The following is a 14056-nucleotide window of genomic DNA, read 5'->3' as shown; positions in this document are numbered from 1 at the left end:
TCTCTATCCCCTTTCAGGTACCCTCTCTATCCCCATTTTGGTCCCTGCTATGCATTGTGTACTCAGGGCCACCTAACACCGCACACGGGAAACGGGGCCGCACACCGTATCTCCTTCTCCGGCCAGCGTGCTGCAAGCTCCGCTCTCACCTTCGTCCGCTCACTGAAGACGGAGGCAGCAGAAGGGGCTGCAGATTCCCACGCTGTCCCTATCTCTCAATCTATCGGATACTTATTTGAATCCATTTATGCCAGGGATACTGTGTTGCTTATAAATTATTTAATTCATATGCACAACGATAGATTAGACAGTTAATCTTTCAGTGTATTGTTACATAGTATCAAAAATCACTTTCCGGGATACAGCCAAGACACTTACAGTGTGGTTTGTCTTGGATAAAATTCCACCTGACACAATTATTATATTAATTATTATAATATTTATTATATGATCTGTGTTTCTATCACATCAATTTCGGTGTTTGCCCTCCTCCCGGTGGAGAATTTGGTCCCTGCGATGCCCTGTGTAATCAGGGCCATCTAACACCGCAAACGGAGGAGAAAGGGCTTATCACTGTATCTCCCGTTTCGTGATCAGCGTTTGTCTGTCCCGCTCTCACCCCCGTCCGCTCATGGAAGACGGCGGCAGCAGAAGGGGCGGCATATCTTCGCGCTGTCTCTTTCTATCTTATCTAGTGCATTGAAATCAATACCTGACACCTATACAAGGGATAGGGCATCGAAGCCATGCTATAATAGTAACTGTTACAAGAATTAACAATTAATGTGGATATCTGGCTTTTTGGGTAGCTTGCAGGATAATTCCTAGTCATATGCACAGGATGACAATTTTCTCTGCTCATAGGGAGCATGAGCTATGACTCATTTATGTGGTTTTATGCAAATTATGGTATCACGTTCAAATGTAGCACCTGTGGCATATTGTTTATGACCTAATATACGTTATCAAAAACAGATAGCCAATGAATGAATGTATGAGAAATGTTTGAAATAATCTATTAACATTTGTTTCAAGGGTACCATTGGCTGGAGATGACTATGAAATAGCATCTAAAGTTTTAGATTTCGTGTATTGATGTGGTACATGTATTTACTCACCACTACCATTACTATTTGGTGAGCGCACTATATATATATGTTTATTGTACTTCTATTGTATGTTTATGTTTAGTTAGTCTTTTAACAAGAGTGAATAAAAGTTATGTTTTATTAAATTACTAATTATATACATAAAAGAGTGCTCCACAAAGGGACTTTTTTCTTCTGGAAATCATTTCTGGGCTTCCTTTTTTAGAGTATGTGATATTCAGTTCCGTGGAGCACCTCCGGCGTTCACACTAAAATAATGTGAGATAATTCATGTATAAATAAGAATTTACTCACCGGTAATTCTATTTCTCGTAGTCCGTAGTGGATGCTGGGAACTCCGTAAGGACCATGGGGAATAGACGGGCTCCGCAGGAGACTGGGCACTCTTAAAAGAAAGATTAGATACTATATCTGGTGTGCACTGGCTCCTCCCTCTATGCCCCTCCTCCAGACCTCAGTTAGGGAAACTGTGCCCGGAAGAGCTGACATTACAAGGAAAGGATTTGGAATCCAGGGTAAGACTCATACCAGCCACACCAATCACACTGTGCAACTCGTGATAACTATACCCAGTTAACAGTATGAACAAGAAACTGAGCCTCATTCAAAAGATGACTCATAACAATAACCCTTAAGTTAAGCAATAACTATATACATGTATTGCAGAGAGTCCGCACTTGGGACGGGCGCCCAGCATCCACTACGGACTACGAGAAATAGAATTACCGGTGAGTAAATTCTTATTTTCTCTGACGTCCTAGTGGATGCTGGGAACTCCATAAGGACCATGGGGATTATACGAAAGCTCCCAAACGGGCGGGAGAGTGCGGATGACTCTGCAGCACCGAATGAGCAAACTCAAGGTCCTCCTGTCAAAGTCAGAAAAATATCACACCACACGTTGCCATATTTGCACCTCATGCGTGTCCCCGCTGCGCGTGCATGAGCTCTCCCGTGCGTGCGCATACTCGCAGTTGCGTGCACCCGCAGGCGCACGGTGTGCGCATTTACGGTAGAGTTTGTGTACGTCTAGCGTGCGACTCAATCGTTACATATTTTAACCATATAATGTATTTTGTAGATTATGGTCCCTTTGATAGAATCTGAAAGTCTAGTTAATATAGCATGTTCATAGACAAAGAGATCCCTCTTTGTTTGATATGAGGGGTCAGACAGGGGTTACACAGTGGTGTTTAGTATCCATCGTAAGAGTATTTAATTAGCAATATTCCGGTGTTGGTTTGAAGCGGATAACTCGCTCGTGCGAATAGTTATGGACATAAGAAGTTTATGGACTTTTACTATATTTGCACTTTATTATCCATGCGGCGGGAAACCTAGTTTCCCACCCACCTGAGCAGTTTGGAATAGTCACAGCCCACCTGTATGAACCAACCTATGACCTTTGGTTATAATGCGAAGACGAATTCCTGTGTCCAATGAACAATAAGAATATAGGGACCATTGTACTGTATTGTGTGTAGTGTATAAAAGGACAAGCCGATCTGGGCCAGCTCTCTTCTCTTCTTCAACGGTTCTCATCACTGATAATCGGGAGCTGGATATCCAGAAAGGTGCATGCGTTTGTTTCCCTTGTGTGTAAGTTCTCTGCAACCATATTGTCTCTTATTTAATGTTATAAGCCATTCTCTCTCTCCTTCCCCTTTTTAAAAGTAATTGTGTCTTTATTGTATTTTATGTGTAGTAACTTGGTTAGGTGGAGTGTATAACTTGTATTGTATATTCTTTTCCAAAGTGAACGTTCATACTCTCCTTAAAGGCGTTAGAACCTTAGACCGGTATTTGATTGTTTATTATATTGCTAGAGTGTTCTCAGAGCGTCACAGACGCTCATACAGCTTTTAAACTAACAAGGTTACTCCGTGTTGCATTTACACCTTATCACTGCACAGGGGTTTACAGTATAAGTACATTGTTCAAGGTATAGTTATAAAGGTTTTACGCTGTGAGCGTCAGCGCCGCTGGTGATCTCCTCGTGGTCTTAAGCGTCCGCTACGCTGATAGCGTATCATTACGTTAGTCGGCAGCCTATAGCGTGATTGCCTGTACGCTTTAAGCCGTGAGCGAACGTGCCGCATGTGCGTCTCGTCCACGGCTAAGCGTTTGTTACGCTACGTGCGTACCCTTACGGTATTCCATACGCCAATTGCGTACTGTGTTCTTTAACCTTATAGAGTGATTTAAAGTACGACAAAATAGGCATTGTCACTCCTCAGCCAGGGTATCAAACTTGTAGAATATAGCAAATGTGTTTGAACCCGACCAAGTAGCAGCTCGGCAAAGCTGTAAAGCCGAGACCCCTCGGGCAGCCGCCCAAGAAGAGCCCACCTTCCTTGTGGAATGGGCTTTTACTGATTTAGGATGCGGCAGTCCAGCCGCAGAATGTGCCAGCTGAATCGTGCTACAGATCCAGCGAGCAATAGTCTGCTTTGAAGCAGGAGCACCCAGCTTGTTGGGTGCATGCAGGATAAATAGCGAGTCAGTCTTTCTGACTCTAGCCGTCCTGGAAACATACATTTTCAGGGCCCGGACTACGTCCAGCAACTTGGAATCCTCCATGTCCCGAGTAGCCGCATGCACCACAATAGGTTGGTGCAAATGAAACGCTGATACCACCTTTGGGAGAAATTGGGGACGAGTCCTCAATTCTGTCCTGTCCATATGGAAGATCAGATATGGGCTTTTACATGACAAAGCCGCCAATTCTGACACACGCCTAGCTGAAGCCAAGGCCAACAGCATGACCACCTTCCACGTGAGATACTTTAACTCCACGGTCTTAAGTGGCTCAAACCAATGGGATTTCAGGAAATCCAACACAACGTTGAGATCCCAAGGTGCCACTGGAGGCACAAAAGGGGGCTGAATATGCAGCACTCCCTTAACAAACGTCTGAACTTCAGGCAATGAAGCCAGTTCTTTTTGGAAGACAATAGATAGGGCCGAAATCTGGACCTTTATGGACCCCAATTTTAGGCCCATAGTCACCCGCGACTGTAGGAAGTGCAGAAATCGACCCAGCTGGAATTCCTCCATGGGGGCCTTACTGGCCTCACACCAAGCAACATATTTTCGCCATATGCGGTGATAATGTTTTGCTGTCACATCCTTCCTAGCTTTTATCAGCGTAGGAATCACTTCATCCGGAATGCCCTTTTCCGTTAGGATCCGGCGTTCAACCGCCATGCCGTCAAACGCAGCCGCGGTAAATCTTGAAACAGACAGGGCCCCTGCTGCAGCAGGTCCTGTTGGAGAGGCAGAGGCCATGGGTCCTCTGAGATCATTTCTTGTAGTTCTGGGTACCAAGTTCTTCTTGGCCAATCCGGAACGATGAGTATAGTTCTTACTCCTCTCTTGCTTATCCGAGCAGTTACGTTTAAGCCTTAAAAACTCACCCTTACATATGTTGTTAATAGTGGGTGGAAAATGTGAGCTTGAGTTATGCAGAACACTGTTCGTAGCGGTTTTTTTACGGTATAACTTGGTTGCAAGAGTGTTGCCAGTACTTCGATAAATCTGCAAATCCAGAAAAGAGATATTATCTCTACTGTATTCTGAGGTACATTTGAGATTCAAGTTGTTAGTATTCAGTTTGTTAATGAAAGTCCCAATGAGTTCTTCTGATCCGTCCCATATAAAAAGGACGTCATCTATGTAGCGGATCCACACAATGACATTTTTTGTCAATTCTTCATTGCCATCCGAAAAGACTTCCTCCCTCTCCCATCACCCTAGGAAGAGGTTGGCATATGTGGGCGCACATGCTGCCCCCATAGCCATCCCTCTTACCTGCAGGTAGTGGCGGTCATTAAATATGAAATAGTTTCGACTGAGGACAAACCGTAAGAGTTTGAGAATAAAGAAATGGAAATCACTCATACCTTCCATCTCTAGAAAGTATCTAGTTGCTTTTATTCCCAATTCATGGGATATGCAAGTATATAAGGATTCAATGTCCATGCTAACCAATATTTGGTCATCTTCCAGTTTTACGTCATGGAGCCTCTTCAGTACGTCTGCCGTGTCCTTCACATAGGAGGGTAAGGTGGTAACAAAATGTCTTAAGTGTGTATCAATGAAGATACTTGCCTTCTCTAAAAGGCCTCCCATCCACGAGACAATATGTCTTCCAGGTGGTTTGTTCAGGTTTTTATGAACCTTGGGGAGGAGATAAAATGTGGCAGTTTTGGGATTTTCGGTGAATAAAAATTGAAATTCCTCTTTCATGATTATCCCATCTTGGTGCGCCTCTGTGATCAGTTTGGTATATATCTCCTGAAAATCAGTCGTGGGATTTGAAAACAATCTCTTATAGCAGTTAGGGTTTCCAAGTTGTGACAAGGCTTCCTGTACATACATGTCCTATGGCCATAGTACAATATTGCCACCTTTGTCCGATGGCTTTATGATGACATCGTCCCATTTCTGAATCTCCTTCATGGCCATTTTTTCAGCTGGAGTGATATTAGATGGCTTTTTCCTGTATTTGTTCTTTCTGTATATATGGTATCAAATTCTTTAGTAACAAGATTCAGAAAAACCCGTATCTCAGGACTAATGTGATCTGATGGGGAGAAGTTGGACCTATTCTTACAGAGGGGCCTCCTCTGTTGGGCTATCGGATCATTGTTAATATCCCTTCCTGCCAGTTCTTCCAGGATGGTTAATGTAGCTGCATCCTGTGTGTCAAAGCTTTGATCCGTGCTGTCCCATAACTGATGTTTAGCCATAGAGGAGTCAGATTGAGCCTGTCCATCCTTCCTATTTTTATTCTGTGACAAAAAATTTTTTGTTAGAAGGAGTTTATGACCAAATAGTTGTAAATTGTTCTCCCATTCGAAACGATTGAAAGATTTAGAGGGCGAGAAAGATAATCCTTTCTTCAGGAGTTTAATCTGATCAGCTGTCAAAATATGTTGTGACAGATTGATAATATTTTCCCCCTCTTTTCTCCTTCTTTTCACAGTTCCAGGATTTAACACATTTGTTTGTATTTGCATTTTTTTGTACTTGCATTTTGATCACGTATTGTGGTGCCATCAAAAACTGCTCCAAACCACCACCCCCCTTTACCCAACCCTCCTGTCCTTACCTTCACCCCATGTTCATATGTCGAACACATCCCTTTTTCATAACTTATGAATCATTTATATTATTTTAATGAGAAAAAAATCCATTTTGGCATATTGATTATAAGTCTATATATCCACTTATCCACTTTAGTGGCAATTACAATACCACCACTTAGTAGGTAATTTATTTAAGTATTTAGTTATTATGATAATATAAACAGTTAATTTTTTAGTGTATTGTTACATGGTATTAAAAATTACTTTCCGGGATACAGCCAAGACACTTACAGTGTGGTTTGTCTTGGATAAAATCCCACCCAACACAATTATGAAAATTCCTTGTTTCCTCTTTAATGTGTAATTGATTGATTATATACTTCAACAAGTGTTCCTGTGATAGAAAATTATTATTAACAATATTACTAATTATTAGGTGTCTTATTTACTTTAATAATATAACAAAAAATTATTTTCTTTTTTCTTTTCTCTTTAGCGCCAAATTGATTGCTTTTATATTTTAATTAATGTTTCTGAGATAGTAAACGAATCCCAATTTTGGAAGGGTGCTAATTTGAATTTCTCTGCTTTAAATATTTGAATATTGAGTTAAATATGCAGATACTCAGGTAATCAATTAATTAATTAATCAATTAACCACTGGGCAATCAGGCCCTGATCAACAATTGGTTCTACCTCCTTTTAAATACTGACTCACTTCCTGACTTCGGTTAGGCTCATAGGTGATTAAGCCCTCCGTGGTGAAACGCGTTCTGGCCGTTTGCTGATTCCCCGCTGCAGGGGGCACAGCATTTACACATCTACACCTTCCAGCTAATAAGTCAGCTACCCTCTCTATCCCCTTTCAGGTACCCTCTCTATCCCCATTTGGTCCCTGCTATGCATTGTGTACTCAGTTCCACCTAACACCGCACACGGGAGACGGGGCCGCACACCGTATCTCCTTTTCCGGCCAGCGTGCTGCAAGCTCCGCTCTCACCTTCGTCCGCTCACTGAAGACGGAGGCAGCAGAAGGGGCTGCAGATTCCCACGCTGTCCCTATCTCTCAATCTATCGGATACTTATTTGAATCCATTTATGCCAGGGATACTGTGTTGCTTATAAATTATTTAATTCATATGCACAACGATAGATTAGACAGTTAATCTTTCAGTGTATTGTTACATAGTATCAAAAATCACTTTCCGGGATACAGCCAAGACACTTACAGTGTGGTTTGTCTTGGATAAAATTCCACCTGACACAATTATTATATTAATTATTATAATATTTATTATATGATCTGTGTTTCTATCACATCAATTTCGGTGTTTGCCCTCCTCCCGGTGGAGAATTTGGTCCCTGCGATGCCCTGTGTAATCAGGGCCATCTAACACCGCAAACGGAGGAGAAAGGGCTTATCACTGTATCTCCCGTTTCGTGATCAGCGTTTGTCTGTCCCGCTCTCACCCCCGTCCGCTCATGGAAGACGGCGGCAGCAGAAGGGGCGGCATATCTTCGCGCTGTCTCTTTCTATCTTATCTAGTGCATTGAAATCAATACCTGACACCTATACAAGGGATAGGGCATCGAAGCCATGCTATAATAGTAACTGTTACAAGAATTAACAATTAATGTGGATATCTGGCTTTTTGGGTAGCTTGCAGGATAATTCCTAGTCATATGCACAGGATGACAATTTTCTCTGCTCATAGGGAGCATGAGCTATGACTCATTTATGTGGTTTTATGCAAATTATGGTATCACGTTCAAATGTAGCACCTGTGGCATATTGTTTATGACCTAATATACGTTATCAAAAACAGATAGCCAATGAATGAATGTATGAGAAATGTTTGAAATAATCTATTAACATTTGTTTCAAGGGTACCATTGGCTGGAGATGACTATGAAATAGCATCTAAAGTTTTAGATTTCGTGTATTGATGTGGTACATGTATTTACTCACCACTACCATTACTATTTGGTGAGCGCACTATATATATATGTTTATTGTACTTCTATTGTATGTTTATGTTTAGTTAGTCTTTTAACAAGAGTGAATAAAAGTTATGTTTTATTAAATTACTAATTATATACATAAAAGAGTGCTCCACAAAGGGACTTTTTTCTTCTGGAAATCATTTCTGGGCTTCCTTTTTTAGAGTATGTGATATTCAGTTCCGTGGAGCACCTCCGGCGTTCACACTAAAATAATGTGAGATAATTCATGTATAAATAAGAATTTACTCACCGGTAATTCTATTTCTCGTAGTCCGTAGTGGATGCTGGGAACTCCGTAAGGACCATGGGGAATAGACGGGCTCCGCAGGAGACTGGGCACTCTTAAAAGAAAGATTAGATACTATATCTGGTGTGCACTGGCTCCTCCCTCTATGCCCCTCCTCCAGACCTCAGTTAGGGAAACTGTGCCCGGAAGAGCTGACATTACAAGGAAAGGATTTGGAATCCAGGGTAAGACTCATACCAGCCACACCAATCACACTGTGCAACTCGTGATAACTATACCCAGTTAACAGTATGAACAAGAAACTGAGCCTCATTCAAAAGATGACTCATAACAATAACCCTTAAGTTAAGCAATAACTATATACATGTATTGCAGAGAGTCCGCACTTGGGACGGGCGCCCAGCATCCACTACGGACTACGAGAAATAGAATTACCGGTGAGTAAATTCTTATTTTCTCTGACGTCCTAGGGGATGCTGGGAACTCCATAAGGACCATGGGGATTATACGAAAGCTCCCAAACGGGCGGGAGAGTGCGGATGACTCTGCAGCACCGAATGAGCAAACTCAAGGTCCTCCTGTCAAAGTCAGAAAAATATCACACCACACGTTGCCATATTTGCACCTCATGCGTGTCCCCGCTGCGCGTGCATGAGCTCTCCCGTGCATGCGCATACTCGCAGTTGCGTGCACCCGCAGGCGCACGGTGTGCGCATTTACGGCAGAGTTTGTGTACGTCTAGCGTGCGACTCAATCGTTACATATTTTAACCATATAATGTATTTTGTAGATTATGGTCCCTTTGATAGAATCTGAAAGTCTAGTTAATATAGCATGTTCATAGACAAAGAGATCCCTCTTTGTTTGATATGAGGGGTCAGACAGGGGTTACACAGTGGTGTTTAGTATCCATCATAAGAGTATTTAATTAGCAATATTCCGGTGTTGGTTTGAAGCGGATAACTCGCTCGTGCGAATAGTTATGGACATAAGAAGTTTATGGACTTTTACTATATTTGCACTTTATTATCCATGCGGCGGGAAACCTAGTTTCCCACCCACCTGAGCAGTTTGGAATAGTCACAGCCCACCTGTATGAACCAACCTATGACCTTTGGTTATAATGCGAAGACGAATTCCTGTGTCCAATGAACAATAAGAATATAGGGACCATTGTACTGTATTGTGTGTAGTGTATAAAAGGACAAGCCGATCTGGGCCAGCTCTCTTCTCTTCTTCAACGGTTCTCATCACTGATAATCGGGAGCTGGATATCCAGAAAGGTGCATGCGTTTGTTTCCCTTGTGTGTAAGTTCTCTGCAACCATATTGTCTCTTATTTAATGTTATAAGCCATTCTCTCTCTCCTTCCCCTTTTTAAAAGTAATTGTGTCTTTATTGTATTTTATGTGTAGTAACTTGGTTAGGTGGAGTGTATAACTTGTATTGTATATTCTTTTCCAAAGTGAACGTTCATACTCTCCTTAAAGGCGTTAGAACCTTAGACCGGTATTTGATTGTTTATTATATTGCTAGAGTGTTCTCAGAGCGTCACAGACGCTCATACAGCTTTTAAACTAACAAGGTTACTCCGTGTTGCATTTACACCTTATCACTGCACAGGGGTTTACAGTATAAGTACATTGTTCAAGGTATAGTTATAAAGGTTTTACGCTGTGAGCGTCAGCGCCGCTGGTGATCTCCTCGTGGTCTTGAGCGTCCGCTACGCTGATAGCGTATCATTACGTTAGTCGGCAGCCTATAGCGTGATTGCCTGTACGCTTTAAGCCGTGAGCGAACGTGCCGCATGTGCGTCTCGTCCACGGCTAAGCGTTTGTTACGCTACGTGCGTACCCTTACGGTATTCCATACGCCAATTGCGTACTGTGTTCTTTAACCTTATAGAGTGATTTAAAGTACGACAAAATAGGCATTGTCACTCCTCAGCCAGGGTATCAAACTTGTAGAATATAGCAAATGTGTTTGAACCCGACCAAGTAGCAGCTCGGCAAAGCTGTAAAGCCGAGACCCCTCGGGCAGCCGCCCAAGAAGAGCCCACCTTCCTTGTGGAATGGGCTTTTACTGATTTAGGATGCGGCAGTCCAGCCGCAGAATGTGCCAGCTGAATCGTGCTACAGATCCAGCGAGCAATAGTCTGCTTTGAAGCAGGAGCACCCAGCTTGTTGGGTGCATGCAGGATAAATAGCGAGTCAGTCTTTCTGACTCTAGCCGTCCTGGAAACATACATTTTCAGGGCCCGGACTACGTCCAGCAACTTGGAATCCTCCATGTCCCGAGTAGCCGCATGCACCACAATAGGTTGGTGCAAATGAAACGCTGATACCACCTTTGGGAGAAATTGGGGACGAGTCCTCAATTCTGTCCTGTCCATATGGAAGATCAGATATGGGCTTTTACATGACAAAGCCGCCAATTCTGACACACGCCTAGCTGAAGCCAAGGCCAACAGCATGACCACCTTCCACGTGAGATACTTTAACTCCACGGTCTTAAGTGGCTCAAACCAATGGGATTTCAGGAAATCCAACACAACGTTGAGATCCCAAGGTGCCACTGGAGGCACAAAAGGGGGCTGAATATGCAGCACTCCCTTAACAAACGTCTGAACTTCAGGCAATGAAGCCAGTTCTTTTTGGAAGACAATAGATAGGGCCGAAATCTGGACCTTTATGGACCCCAATTTTAGGCCCATAGTCACCCGCGACTGTAGGAAGTGCAGAAATCGACCCAGCTGGAATTCCTCCATGGGGGCCTTACTGGCCTCACACCAAGCAACATATTTTCGCCATATGCGGTGATAATGTTTTGCTGTCACATCCTTCCTAGCTTTTATCAGCGTAGGAATCACTTCATCCGGAATGCCCTTTTCCGTTAGGATCCGGCGTTCAACCGCCATGCCGTCAAACGCAGCCGCGGTAAATCTTGAAACAGACAGGGCCCCTGCTGCAGCAGGTCCTGTTGGAGAGGCAGAGGCCATGGGTCCTCTGAGATCATTTCTTGTAGTTCTGGGTACCAAGTTCTTCTTGGCCAATCCGGAACGATGAGTATAGTTCTTACTCCTCTCTTTCTTATTATCCTCAGTACCTTGGGTATGAGAGGAAGAGGAGGGGACACATAAACCGACTGGTACACCCACGGTGTCACTAGGGCGTCCACAGCTATCGCCTGAGGGTCCCTTGACCTGGCGCAATATCTTTTTAGCTTTTTGTTGAGGCGGGATGCCATCATGTCCACCTGTGGCCGTTCCCAACGATTTACAATCAGCGTGAAGACTTCTGGATGAAGTCCCCACTCTCCCGGGTGGAGGTCGTGCCTGCTGAGGAAGTCTGCTTCCCAATTGTCCACCCCCGGAATGAACACTGCTGACAGTGCTAGCACGTGATTCTCCGCCCATCGAAGAATCCTTGTGGCTTCTGCCATTGCCATCCTGCTACTTGTGCCGCCCTGGCGGTTTACATGGGCGACCGCCGTGATGTTGTCTGACTGAATCAGCACTGGTTGGTTTTGAAGCAGGGGCTCTGTTTGACTCAGGGCGTTGTAAATGGCCCTTAATTCCAGAATATTTATGTGTAGGGAAGTCTCCTGACTTGACCACTGTCCTTGGAAGTTCCTTCCCTGAGTGACTGCCCACCATCCTCGGAGGCTTGCATCCGTGGTCACCAGGACCCAGTCCTGTATGCCAAATCTGCGGCATTCGAGAAGATGAGCACTCTGCAGCCACCACAGCAGACACACCCTGGCCCTCGGGGACAGGGTGATCTACCGATGCATCTGAAGATGCGATCCGGACCACTTGTCTAACAGATCCCACTGAAAGATCCTTGCATGGAACCTGCCGAAGGGAATTGCTTCGTAAGAAGCCACCATCTTTCCTAGGACTCGCGTGCAGTGATGCACCACCTGTTTTGGTTTCAGGAGGTCCCTGACCAGAGATGACAATTCCTGGGCCTTCTCCACCGGGAGAAACACCTTCTTCTGTTCTGTGTCCAGAATCATGCCCAAGAACAGCAGACGCGTCGTAGGAATCAGCTGCGACTTTGGGATATTCAGAATCCAGCCGTGCTGTTGCAACACTTCCTGAGAGAGTGCTACGCTGACCAGCAACTGCTCCCTGGACCTCGCCTTTATAAGGAGATTGTCCAAGTACGGGATAATTATAACTCCCTTCTTCTGAAGGAGTATCATCATTTCGGCCATTACCTTGGTAAATACCCTCGGTGCCGTGGACAGACCAAACGGCAACGTCTGGAATTGGTAATGACAGTCCTGTACCACAAACCTGAGGTACTCCTGGTGAGGAGGGTAAATGGGGACATGCAGGTAAGCATCCTTGATGTCCAGCGACACCATAAAATCCCCCTCTTCCAGGTTTGCAATAACCGCCCTGAGCGATTCCATTTTGAAATTGAACTTCCTTATATAAGTGTTCAAGGATTTTATATTTAGAATGGGTCTCACCGACCGTCCGGTTTCGGTACCACAAACATTGTGGAATAGTAACCCCTTCCCTGTTGAAGGAGGGGGACCTTGATTATCACCTGCTGGAGGTACAGCTTGTGAATAGCCACCAGTACTACCTCCCTTTCGCTGGGAGCAGCTGGCAGGGCTGATTTGAGGTAACGGTGAGGGGGAGCCGCCTCGAACTCCAGCTTGTATTCCTGAGATACAACTTGTATAACCCAGAGATCCACCTGTGAGCGAACCCACTGGTCGCTGAAGTTCCGGAGACGCGCCCCCACCGCACCTGGCTCCACCTGTGGAGCCCCAGCGTCATGCGGTGGACTTAGTGGAAGCAGGGGAGGATTTTTGTTCCTGGGAACTGGCTGTCTGATGCAGCTTCTTTCCTCTACCCCTACCTCTGGGCAGAAAGGATGCGCCTCTGACTCGCTAGCCTTTCTGGGACCGAAAGGACTATACTTGGTAATACGGTGCTTTCTTAGGCTGTGAGGGAACCTGAGGTAAAAAAAGTCGACTTCCCAGCTGTTGCTGTGGATACGAGGTCCGAGAGACCGTCCCCAAATAATTCCTCACACTTATAAGGCAAAACCTCCATGTGCCTTTTCGAATCAGCATCACCTGTCCACTGCCGAGTCCATAATACTCTCCTGGCAGAAATGGACATTGCACTAATTCTAGATGCCAGCCGGCAAATGTCCCTCTGTGCATCCCTCATATATAAGACAACGTCCTTTATATGCTCTATGGTTAGCAAAATAGTATCTCTGTCTAGGGAATCAATGTTGTCTGACGGTATCAGACCATGCTGCTGCAGCACTACACATCCATGCTGAAGCAATTGCAGGTCTCAGTTGCAGGTCTCAGTATAGTACCTGAGTGTGTATATACAGACTTCAGGATAGCCTCCTGCTTTCTATCTGCAGGTTCCTTTAGGGCGGCCGTGTCCTGAGACGGCAGTACCACCCTTTTGATAAGCGTGTGAGCGCCTTGTCCACCCTAGGGGATGTTTCCCAACGTAACCTATCCGTTGCCGGGAAAGGGTACGCCATCAGTAACCTCTTAGAAATCACTAGTTTCTTATCAGGGGAACACGCTTCCTCACACAATTCATTTAACTCATCAGATGGG

Source organism: Pseudophryne corroboree, chromosome 11, assembly GCF_028390025.1.
Source record: "Pseudophryne corroboree isolate aPseCor3 chromosome 11, aPseCor3.hap2, whole genome shotgun sequence".
Lineage (NCBI taxonomy): Eukaryota > Metazoa > Chordata > Amphibia > Anura > Myobatrachidae > Pseudophryne > Pseudophryne corroboree.
Note: the sequence above shows the minus strand (reverse complement) of the source record.